The sequence below is a fragment of the Hypanus sabinus genome, chromosome 5 (genome assembly GCF_030144855.1).
Source record: "Hypanus sabinus isolate sHypSab1 chromosome 5, sHypSab1.hap1, whole genome shotgun sequence".
NCBI classification, from domain to species: Eukaryota; Metazoa; Chordata; class Chondrichthyes; order Myliobatiformes; family Dasyatidae; genus Hypanus; species Hypanus sabinus.
This window is the reverse complement of record NC_082710.1, coordinates 22867122-22880452: the sequence shown is the minus strand read 5'-3', so window position 1 is coordinate 22880452 and position 13331 is coordinate 22867122. Positions and strand designations below refer to the sequence as shown.

At 37.0% G+C, this 13331-nt stretch overlaps 1 protein-coding gene across 7 annotated transcripts in view; it reads left to right on the top strand.

Moving 5' to 3' along the window:
* Positions 1–13331, top strand: part of epb41l4a (erythrocyte membrane protein band 4.1 like 4A) — a 223575-nt gene that overhangs the window by 72763 nt on the left and 137481 nt on the right. The window lies entirely within an intron of this gene.

Here is a 13331-nt window from a genome sequence, read left to right as displayed (position 1 = left end):
CGATCTCTTAAACCAGAATTAAAATCTGGTTATTGGTGTAGGTTCATCCTATACTTTATACTTAAGTTAAAGTGTGTTTTCGTCATATTAATTGTTTTGCCTTATATACTTTAATCATTTAACTACATACTTGTCCATTAACTTTGTTCCTTCGAAGGTATATTTTTAATTCTTTGAAGGTGAATTTTTCTTTGATTAAGATGGTGGTTTTTTGAAAAAGATTTTTGGTTTTGCTTAAGATGGCGTTATGTTTTTATTTTTTTCGCCTTTTTCCTACAATCCATCGCTTATCATAGCTTAAATATTTTTTGTTTTGTCTGGGCTAGAGCCCGATTTATAATTTTTTTAGTGATTATATTTTTATTCTTTTTACAACTAACTATACTTAGAAATATGGTTTTTATTATAGCAATTTTAATTTTTAAAGTTGGGGTGATTCTCTTATATATAATCTATATATGGAGTGTTCTTCAGCTGCCATGGGGGTAGGATTAGTCTTATTTTTTCCCTTTTTAAGTCATATTTTGGCTTTTTCTCTTTTTCTTGGGGGGTGGGGGGATGGTCTGTTTTCTAATTCTATTTTTTTTGTACCAGTTTGTGTTAGTTTTTTTATTTGGGCTGCTTTTGAACTTCAAATATGTCTGTGTTGTCGTCACTCCCGGGTCTTCTCTTTACTTTTGTTCCTCTTCCGGGTGCATGAGTTTATAAGTTGGTTAACCCTTTCTATACCAAAGGGTTGATTTTAGAATTATGGCTCAGACCATTAATTTTGTGTCTTGGAATACTAATGGTTTAAATCATCCAATTAAATGAAAGAAGATTTTCAAAGTATTCCAAAGACTTAATGCTCATATCATTTTTGTACAAGAAACTCATGTGAGGAAGGAGGACAAATTTCGTTTTTTTAGATTTTGGCGGGGTCAACAGTATCACGCAAATTCGAATGCTAAAGTAAAAGGAGTTTCAATTTTTATTGACTCCTCTATTTCATTTGTTCAACATGATATTTATTCGGATCCGAATGGCAGATTTTTGTTAATTACGGGTTTACTTTGTAATAAAAAGGTTGCTTTGGTTAATGTTTACGCTCCAAATGTGGATTGTCCTGACTTTTTTAAGTCTTTATTTACCTCTTTACCCAATCTAAACGAATATAAGTTAATAATGGGTGGTGACTTTAATTGTTGTTTAAATCCTCTGATGGATAAATCTTTATCTATTCAGACTTTACCTAATAAGTCGGCCACTTGTATTAACTCTTTTTTGACTGACAATGGAGTTTTTGATATTTGGAGATTCCGGCATCCTAATGACAAAGAGTTTTCTTTTTTCTCACATGTTTATCACTCTTATTCAAGAATTGATTATTTTTTTGTAGACTCTTGTTTTATTCCATTGGTAATCGTTGTAACTATGATATTATAGCTATCTCTGATCATGCTCCATTATTACTTTCTATGAAATTTACGAATACAGCTTCTAATGCTAGACAATGGCGATTTGACTCTACCTTGTTGCAAGACTCTGACTTTATAAAATTTATGGAGGAGCAGATCGACTTCTTCTTTTCAACTAATTCTACAGATGATATTTCCTGCGGAACACTTTGGGACACTTTTAAAGCGTATATACGTGGACAGATTATTTCTTATTCTGTTGGTTTGAGGAAACGTACTAAGATGGAAACTCTCTTATTGGTTGATAAAATTAAAGAGATTGATAAGAAATATTTGATTGCTCCTAGTAAGGAGCTTTACAAACAAAGGGTTGAACTTCAAATGGAACATAGTTTATTACTTACATCCGCGATTGAAAATCAATTAATGAAATCTAAGTCTGATTTTTACATACATAGTGATAAATCTGGTAAACTGTTAGCTAGTCAATTGAAGAATGCTTTGGTTAAACGTCAAATCACTAAGATTGGTCAGCAGAATGGGAATCTGACAGTTAATCATGATGAGATAAATAAGGCATTTCAAGACTTCTATACCTCCCTGTATCAATCTGAATTCCCTCAAGATCATAATACCATGTCTGATTTTCTTGGGAAATTAAATTTTCCAAGATTATCATCTGATGATCTTTTGATATTGGATACTCCTATTACGGATGTAGAAATTAAGGGGGCTATTTCCTCAATGAATTCTGGGAAAGCACCGGGTCCAGATGGTTATACAGTTGAATTTTTAAAAATTTTTTCCGCTACTCTTTCCCCTTGGTTAGGTAAGGTTTTTGAGGAAGCCATTAGATTGGGGAATTTGCCACAATCTTTTTATAGAGCTTCCATTTCTTTAATATTGAAGAAAGATAAAGACCCTACTAACTGTGCTTCTTATAGACCTATATCTTTATTGAATGTAGACTCCAAGATTTTTTCCAAGTTACTGGCATCTAGATTGGAGAAGGTATTACCCAAAATTATTTCAGATGATCAAACTGGTTTTATTAAAAATCGTTATTCTTTTTTTAACATTAGGAGATTGTTGAATATTGTTTATACTCCCTCACATGACACTTCAGAATGCGTGATTTCATTAGATGCGGAGAAAGCATTTGATAGAGTTGAATGGCCTTACTTATTTAATGTGTTGGAGAAGTTTAATTTTAGTCCGATATTTATATCATGGATTAAATTGATTTATCTTACTCCAGTAGCCTCAGTGTTTACCAATAATCAAAGATCTCCCTTTTTTCGCTTATTTCGGGGCACTAGACAAGGATGTCCTCTTAGTCCATTACTATTTAACATTGCCTTAGAACCTTTGGCAATTGCCTTCAGACAATCACAGGATATTTTGGGAATTAATCGTGGGACAGATATTCATAAGTTATCTTTGTATGCAGATGATTTATTACTATTCATTTCTAACCCGGAGAAATCCATTCCAGCAGTTTTATCATTATTGGCTCAATTTAGTGAGTTTTCTGGGTATAAGTTAAATCTTAATAAAAGTGAATTGTTTCCTTTGAATAAACAGGTCCCAATTTATGGAAATTTACCTTTTAAATTAGTTAATGACTCTTTTCCTTATTTAGGGATCAAAATCACAAAAAACCATAAAGATTTATTTAGATTTAATTTTTTACCCTTAATTGATCAGATTAAAGATTTGTTTACTAAGTGGTCACCTTTATCTTTATCCCTAATAGGTAGGATTAATGCTATTAAGATGGTTATTTTACCTAAGTTTTTATATATTTTTCAAGCGATACCAATTTTTATCCCGAAATCTTTTTTTACTAATGTTGACTCTAAAATTTCTTCATATATATGGCAGAATAAAAATCCCAGGTTAGGTAAAACATATTTACAGAAGAAAAAAAGGAAGGTGGGTTAGCATTACCTAATTTCAGATTTTACTATTGGGCAGTTAATATTAGATATTTGTTATCTTGGTTGAAAGATGGGGGTGGAACCTTTGGCCCTTGTTGGGTGAGTTTAGAAACTAAATCGGTATCAGCTTATGCTCTGGGTTCTATTTTAGGGACTTCTCTCCCTTTTGCTCTTTCTAAATTGTCGAAACAAATTGACAACCCGATAGTTAAACATACTTCGCATATATGGTTTAAATTTCGGAGATTTTTTGGGTTGACTCAATTCGTTTTAAATAGTCCTATTGTATCTAATTGTTTTTTTCACCCTTCCATTATAGATCAAGCTTATTCGGCTTGGAAAACTAAGGGATTACTAAGATTTTCTGATTTATTTTTAGATAATTGTTTCATGTCTTTTGAGCAATTATCCAACAAATATAACTTGCCTAGATTTCATTTTTTTAGATATTTACAGATTAGACATTTTTTAAGTTCTGTACTCTCTACGTTTCCAAATTTTGTGCCTTCAGATATTTTGGAGAGTTTATTTGAATTAGACCCTTTTCAAAAAGGGCTTATTTCAAAACTTTATAATATAATTATGAAGATACGTTCAGAGCCTCTTTATAAGACTAAAAAGGATTGGGAAAGAGAGCTTAGTCTTAGTATTTCTAGTGAGAATTGGGATAGAATTCTTCAATTAGTTAATACATCATCGTTATGTGCCAAACATTCACTAATACAATTTAAGGTCGTACATAGGGCCCATATGTCCAAGGATAAATTAGCTCATTTTTACTCTCATATTAGTCCTATTTGTGATAGATGTCATTCTGAAATTGCGTCTTTAACTCATATGTTTTGGTCTTGTTCATTTTTGGAGAAATATTGGAAAGATATTTTTGATATTATTTCTGCGGTTTTGAATATCGATTTACAACCTCATCCTATTACCGCAATTTTTGGTTTACCAATCTTAGACTCACTGCATTTATCTTCTTCTGCCCGTCGAATGATTGCATTTCTAACTCTGATGGCTAGAAGATCTATATTGTTGAATTGGAAAGAAATTAATCCTCCCACTGTATTTAATTGGTTCCCTCAAACTATGTTATGTTTAAATTTAGAAAAAATTAGAAGTGGTACTTTTGAGACTTCTATTAAATTTGAAAAGTTATGGAGACCATTTATTCAACATTTTCATATGATGTAATATGACCCTGTGCCAAGTTCATTTGATTTCCCAGCTTTTAGCTTATGGATTTTGAGAGGACCGGAAGTGATGGCATTGATGAATACTTATTTTTGTGAGATATTATAAACAGCCCCCTTTTTTTTCTCTTTTTTGCTTCTTTTTTCTTCTATATTAGTTATTAGTTATTAGATTAGATTAGCTAGTTTGGCATTATATTTTTTTTTTGGTTTTTTTTCTTTCTTTTTTCTGTTTTCCTTATATCATATATTATGAAATATTTAGACTTATTATGAAATATTTAGACTTACTATGTTCATACATATATTTTAAGGCTTATGTTTTGGTAAACTCATTTATATTGTAACTATTATGTATGTTTTTTTTCATATGTAATGGAATTTATATGTTGGTAATTTCTTTATCAATATATCATTTGTATTCTGTCCATATTACTAATATTAATAAAAAGATTTAGAAAGAAAGAAAAGAGAAAGGAGCTGGCCAAAGTAAACTGGAAGGAGCTGCTGGCAGGAATGTCAGCAGAGCAGCAATGGCATGAATTTCTGGGAAAAATGAGGAAGGTGCAGAACAGATGTATTCCAAAAATGAAGAAATATTCAAATGGTAAAACAGTGCAACTGTAGCTGACAAGGGAAGTCAAAGCTAATGTAAAAACAAAAGAGAGGGCATACAACAAAGCAAAAATTAACAGGAAGTTAGAGGATTGAGAATCTTCTGAAAAACCTATAGAGAACACCTAAAAGAATCATTAGAAGGGAAAAGATGAAATATGAAAGCAAGCTAGCAAACCATATCAAAGTGGTTTTTAAAAAAAAAAGCGAAATGAAAGTTGATATAGGACCACTAGAAAATGAGGCCGGAGAAATAATAACGGGATAAAGAGATGTCAGATGAACAACAGGAGTATTTTGCATCAGTCTTCACTGTGGAAGACACTAGCAGTGTGCCAGATGTTGTAGTGTGTGAAGAAAGAGAAGTGAGCGCAGTTACTATTTCAAAGGAGAAGGTGCTCAAAAAGCTGAAAGACCTAAGGATATATAAGTCACCCGGACCAGATGAACTGTACCCTAGGGTTCTGATTGTGTACCCTAGGGTCGAGATTGTGTAGGTATTAGCGATGATCTTTCAAAAATCATTGGGACTCTGGCATGGTGCCAGAGTACTGAAAAATTGTAAATGTCACTCCACTCTTTAAGAAAGGTGGATGGCAGCAGAAAGGGAATTATAGACCAGTTAGCCTGGCCTCAGTGGTTGGGAAGATGTTGGAATCAATTGTTAAGAATGAGGTTATGGAGTTTTTGGTGACACAGGACAAGATAGGTCAAAGTCAACATAGTTTCCTTAAGGGAAAATCTTGCCTGACGACTCTGTTGGAATTCTTTGAGGAGATTACACGTAGGATAGATAAAAGGGGATGCAGTGGACCTATTTATATTTGGACTTTCAGAAGACCTTTGACAGGGTGCCACACATGAGGCTGCTTACCAAGTTAAGAATCCGTAGTATTACAGGAAAGTTACTAGCACAGTTAGAGCATTGGCTGATTGGTAGGAGGCTGCGAGTGGGATTAAAAGGATTCTTATCTGGTTCACTGCCAGTGCCTAATGGTGTCCCACAGGAGTTGGTGTTAGGACCACTTCTTTTTATGCTGTGTATCAATGATTTAGATGATGGAATAGATGGCTTTGTTGCCAGATTTGCATATGATATGAAAATTGGTGAAGGGACAGGTAGTGTTAAGGAAACAGGTAGGCTGCAGAAGAGCTTAGACAGATTAGGAGAATGGGCAAGAGAGTAGCAAATTAAATACAATGTTGGAAAATGCATGGTCATGCACTTTGGTGGTAGAAATAAATGTTCATACTCTTTTCTAAACTGGCAGAAAATCCAAAAATCTGAGATGCAAAGGAACTTGGGAGTCCTTGTGCAGAACAGCCTAAAGGTTAACTTGCAGGTAGAGTTGGTAGTGAGGAAGGCAAATGCAATGTCGGCATCCATTTTAAGAGATCTTGAATACAAGAGCAGGGTTCTGATGCTGAGGCTTTATAAGGTACTGGTGAGGCCAGACCTTGACTAGTGTGAGCAGTCAGACAATAGACAATTGGTGCAGAAGTAGACCATTCAGCCTTTTGAGCCTGCACTGTCATTTTGAGATCATGGCTGATCATCTACCATCAATACCCAGTTCCTGCCTTGTCCCCATATCCCTTGATTCCCCTATCCATAAGATACCTATCTAGCTCCTTCTTGAAAGCATCCAGAGAATTGGCCTCCACTGCCTTCCGAGGCAGTGCATTCCAGACCCCCACAACTCTCTGGGAGAAGAAGTTTTTCCTAAGCTCTGTCCTAAATGACCTACCCCTTATTCTCAAACCATGCACTCTGGTACTGGACTCTCCCAGCATCTGGAACATATTTTCTGCCTCTATCTTGTCCAATCCCTTAATAATCTTGTATGTTGCAATCAGATCCCCTCTCAATCTCCTTAATTCTAGCGTGTAAAGCCAAGTCTCTCTAACCTCTCTGCGTAAGACAGTCCAGACATCCCAGAAATTAACCTTGTGAATCTACGCTGCACTTCCTCTACAGCCAGGATGTCCTTCCTTAACCCTGGAGACCAAAACTGTACACATTACTCCAGGTGTGGTCTCACCAGGGCCCTGTACAAATGCAAGAGGATTTCCTTGCTCTTGTACCCAATTTCCTTTGTAATAAAGGCCAACATTCCATTAGCCTTCTTCACTGCCTGCTGCACCTGTTCATTCACATTCAGTGACTGATGAACAAGGACTCCTAGATCTCTTTGTATTTCTCCCTTACCTAACTTTACACCGTTCAGATAATAATCTGCCTTTATGTTCTTACTCCCAAAGTGGATAACCTCACACTTATTCACATTGAACGTCATCTGCCAAGTATTTGCCCACTCACCCAGCCTATCCAAGTCAACTTGAATTCTCCTAACATCCTCATCATATGTCACACTGCCACCCAGCTTAGTATCATCAGCAAACTTACTGATGTTATTCTCAATGTCTTAATCTAAATCATTGACGTAAATCGTAAACAGCTGTGGTCCCAATACCGAGCCCTGTGGCACCCCACTAGTCACCACCTGCCATTCCAAGAAACACCCATTCACCGCTACCCTTTGCTTTCTATCTGCCAACCAGTTTTCTATCCACGTCAATGTCTTCCCCCCAATGCCATGAGCTTTGATTTTACCTACCAGTCTCCTATGTGGGACCTTATCAAATGCCTTCTGAAAATCGAGGTACACTACATCCACTGGATCTCCCTTGTCTAACTTCCTGGTTACATCCTCGAAAAACTCCAATAGATTAGTCAAGCATGATTTGCCCTTGGTAAATCCTTGCCGGCTGGGCCCAATCCTATCTCTGTTATCTCGATATACCACTATTTCATCTTTAATAATGGACTCTAGCATCTTCCCTACTACTGATGTTAGGCTGACAGGTTGATAGTTCTGTTTTCTCCCTCCCTCCTTTCTTAAAAAATGGGATAACATTAGCCATTCTCCAATCCTCAGGAACTGATCCTGAATCTAAGGAACATTGGAAAATGATTACCAATGCATCCGCAATTTCCAGGGCGACCTCCTTTAGTATCCTAGGATGCAGACCATCTGGACTTGGGGATTTGTCAGCCTTCAGTCCCATCAGTCTACTCATCACCATTTCCTTCCTAATGTAAATCTGTTTCATTTCCTCTGTTACCCTATGTCCTTGGCCTATCCATACATCTGGGAGATTGCTTGTGTCTTCCTTAGTGAAGACAGATCTAAAGTACTTATTAAATTCTTCTGCCATTTCTGTTTCCCATAACAATTTCACCCAATTCATTCTTCAAGGGCCCAACATTGTTCTTAACTATCTTCTTTCTCTTCACATACCTAAAAAAGCTTTCGCTATCCTCTTTTATATTCCTGGCTAGCTTGCGTTCGTACCTCATTTTTTCTCCCCGTATTGCCTTTTTAGTTAAGTTCTGTTGTTCCTTAAAAATTTCCCAATCATCTGTCCTCCCACTCACCTTAGCTCTGTCATACTTCCTTTTTTTTAATGCTATGCAATCTCTGACTTCCTTTGTCAACCACTGTGGCCCCTTTCCCCCCTTTGAATCCTTCCTTCTCCGGGGGATGAACTGATTTTGCACCTTGTGCATTAGTCCCAAGAATACCTGCCATTGCTGTTCCACTGTCATTTCTGCTATGATATCCGTCCAGTTAACTTTGGCCAGCTCCTCCCTCATGGCTCCATAGTCTCCTTTGTTCCACTGCAACACTGACACCTCTGATCTGCCCTTATCCTTCTCAAATTGCAGATAAAAATTTATCATATTATGGTCACTACCTCCTAATGGCTCCTTTACTTCAAGATCGCTTATCAAATCCTGTTCATTACATAACACTAAATCCAGAATAGCCTTGTCCCTGGTTGGCTCTCATACAAGCTGTTCCAAGAATGCATTCTGTAGGCACTCTACAAACTCCCTATCCTGGGGTCCAGCACCAACCTGATTCTCCCAGTTCACCTGCATGTTGAAATCCCCCATAACTACTGCAACATTACCTTTGCCATATGCCAATGTTAACTCCCAATTCAACTTGCACCCAATATCCATGCTACTGTTTGGTGGCCTGTAGACAACACCCATTAGGGTCCTTTTGCCCTTACTGTTCCTCAGTTCTATCCACACAGTCTCTACTTCTCCTGACCCTATGTCCCCCCCTGCAAAGGACTGAATCTCATTCCTCACCAAAAGGGCCACCCCACCCCCTCTGCCCACATTTCTGTCCCTACGATAGCACATATACCCTTGTGCATTTATTTCACAGGTCTGATCTCCCTGCAGCCATGTTTCCGTTATCCCAACAACATCATAGTTACCCATTCGCACCTGAGCTTCAAGCTCATCCGCCTTATTTCTGACACTTCATGCATTCAGATATAGAATTTTTAGCCCATTTCTCCTCTCTCTCTGTTTAAATCGCTGCCTATTGTGCTTAACCCAGCTCCCCGAACTCCCATCGGGCTATACGCCCCTAGAATTTTGTTGTCCTTCCTAAATTTACTTATTCTTTCTGCACATTTAACTCCATGTTCCGTCAGACCATCCCTCTGTACATGTGTCCTCCTTATCACTTGTTCCGCCTCACATTTCCAGCATCTGCAGATTTCCTCGTGTTTGAGTTTTTAAATAGCTTCTGTTTTGTGTGTTTGTGTTTAAAAAAGCAGCAATTTTTGTCACTGATAGTTGGAAAGAAATAAGATGTAAGACAATTCCAGACTGTTTTGTTCAAGCATTCAGGCTTGGGGATGCCGAAATTGTCTGGATTGAAAATGAAACAATTGCACTACTTCCACAAGTTGGAAATGGTGAAGAATTTGAAGGTATCAACAATCATCTTGAATGTTACAATATGTTACATGGAACCAGCAATAATAGATGTAGAATGGAGTCAGGATATTATTGGAAAACAACAGGATTTATTAACACTCAAGCAGAAACATGGAAAATCAAACAAGCAACTAACTTAAAACAAAGTTAACAGCACTATGTGTCTATAGCTCCCAAACGGTTACACTTAGAAACAATTATTAACAGTCTTACTGGAGCATAGTCTCAGAATGACAGTTCAGAAAGTTTCAAGGGATTCATGGGGAATTGATAGGAGAGACTTTTAGTTTCGAAGTGTAGTGAAGTGACAATCTTGAAGACGGAGATTCAAAATACAGCGAAGAAGCGAGTCTAGCAGAGATGTGCCAAATTGGCCGCTGTACCTTTCTGACACACAGTACCTCTCAAATGCTGATCTCACAAAGCCGCCACCGTACCTTTACAGTGGAAGCAGGTTCGCGATGCGGTCTGTTTCGAAGAGTGTACGAAGCGTCCACAAAACAAGAGAATTTCATCATGTAACTGACAGAAGTCCCTTTTCCAGGATTGGTCACCACACAGCTGAGACTTTGCAAGGGTTTCCAGAGTAGGTGCCAAAAATCCACGTTTGGATTACGTAATGTCACTCACCTCTGAAATGCACAACGTTACTGACTACCCACCCAGTTTTGGGTTCAATCGAAGTTTGCATTCTTCACTCTCACTAACGACTCTGCTGTCCAAACACAACGAGTCTCCACCAAAGTGTGTTTCTGGAGCAATCTGCACAGCTCCTTTTATACTGTTGGGAGTAAGTCGTCGCGTGACACTACAAGAAACAAAGTCACAGATTTCCAGTACATCGCATACTGTCCCAAGAATTGATACTGGGGTACATAATCTACAGATTCCCAGTACATCACATACTGTCCCAGATGTTGAAACTGGGGTTCATAACACAATGAAAATGAAGATTTGGAAGATGCAATTGTTGATAGCATTGTATGAAGGCTGTCCATTAACTGATGAGGTGTCTGCGCTGATTTTTTTACAGTAAAAAGAATGTGGTGGGGATGAATTCCTCTGTCAATAAGTATTCGGAACTAATACACAGTTTTATAGTAATTGCAGTGGTATTGTGTTCTAATTTATTCTGTATTTCATTTTAATTTATAATTTGTTATTCAGTTCATCTTTTTTATTCCTCATTAACTATTTCCATGTAATTTCAGCTAATTGGGATGGGCAGCCACTTAATTGGGTCAAAATGTAGTGGTCCTGATGTGTCCTAGATAATTGGACTCCACCATACCAAGTATTAAATTCTAAAAGCAAACAGTCAAAATCCTACTATGGTCTGTCTTTTTTTTACACTTCACACACAAGCTACCATATATGCATTACCCTAGATAGAAACTTTATGCATCCCAAAGGGAATTACAATGTCACAGTAATATTACAACTGCACAGATATACAAATATTAGAAGTGAAAGAATGAATAAAAAATTAGTTACCTCAAACAATCTAACGGGGACAGGGGAGGGTCATCACTTCCCTGGCTATAGTTTGACTCACTGAGGGTAAGAATGACCTTGTATAGCACTTTTTGAAGCAGCACAGCTGTCTTTGTCTATTACTAAAAGTGCTTCTCTGTTCAGCCAAGGTGGCATGCAGAGAGTGAGAAATATTGTCCAGAATTACTAGGCTTTTCTGTAAGGTCCTTTGTTCTACCACACCCTCCAATGTGTTCAGTTTGACTCCTATAACAGAGCCAGCCTTTATAATCAGTTTATTGAGCCTGTTGGCTGGAGCCGTGTTGATGCCATTGCCCCAGCACACCATCACATAGCAGGTTGTATTGGCGACAACAGACTGGTAGAAAATGTGACTGTGAGATCAAACATGAAATGGAAATAAAGGAACAATAGGCAGGGTTTAAATCCTACATTATCAGAATGGAAATGCATGCTTGGAAGGAGGTACAGGGAACAAACACCTTGCTTTGCCTCCGATCATTACCATAGAAAATCTCTGACTTATTCGCAGTTGAACCATTTGAACCATTTCATTATCTGAGGGTCCTATTCCCACAGGCCAGCCCCCCGTTCCTGCGCTCCTCTTAACTTACTGGGGACCTGGTCTTACATTCTCTTTTAACCAACTAGTTTTCCTCTGCTGAGCTCCTTTTAAAAACTTGAACTGTTTTATGCACTCCCTAATGAAGTTCACTGATATGTTACATCTTTAAAAATAAGTGATATGAAAGTATGTTTGAGTATTAGAGGCATAGAATTGTACAGCTCTGATATTATGTCAATGCTGATGTTTTTGTCCATCTACACTCATCCTACAGTCCATATTTTATGTTTTACTTATTCAAGTGCTCTTAAAGATTGTGATAGTATCTGATGCTATCACCTCTTGCTGCTCATTCTGTGTATAAACCACTCTCTACGGAGAATATCAGTAAGATAATTTACAGAAATCTGGAACATTTGCTAGTCCAGCTCTGCCAAGATCTTGAGCATGCTGGATTAGTGAAGTTCACTATATTGAGGCAGCCAAGCTAAGCTGGAAAGTACAGTACAAAATACTTTGTTATGCAGACATTTCTATTAATGTTACCAGGAAAGCTGCACATTCAGATACAACTTACTAGTATTTGAACTTTATCAGTTCAAACAGAATTTTTGGTTTTGATTCTATGAGAATACAATGTAATCATTTTTGTGTAAAAAGAACAGATTTTCAAAACATGTTAAATGTTTGGATTGAAGACACACAAAGCCGTTGAACAGATTTAAATCTCACACCTCAGAGGACAATTAAGGAAATATTGGATTTTGTGAAAGATTGTCTTTCAAATAAGAGATTTGAGGTCACACCTGTACACATGATAGATCTAAAAGATCATGTTTTTTCCCAATGTTTATTCTTCAATGTTAAAATAAATTTTGATAAGATATTTGCAATCAAGTGGTGGCTTTTCTATACAATTGGCTGTAATATATTTTGTGAATTACAAAAGAGTATTTTCAAAGTGTGGTTACAAGTGTGTGTGGTCACAGGTGTGTTTCAGCATTACACACCTTGTGCAATTTTTTTAATGGTTTCAATGCATCATTTATTTTATCTGTCATACGTTAAATCTTTTTTAGTAGCATTAATTAGAAACATGGGCTAATTTGGAATGTATAGAAACAAAACTGGTTATATATTTATCTAGCCAGATTGAGAAACTGAGAAACCCAGAACTGAGGTATTGCATTACTACAGCTGATTGGAGACTATAGTCACCCTACAGAAGGCCTATTTGTTTAATTATGTATTGAGATGCAGTATGGGATAGGTACTTCAGGACCTTCAAGCTGCACCACCCAGCAATCCCCTAGGTTATTC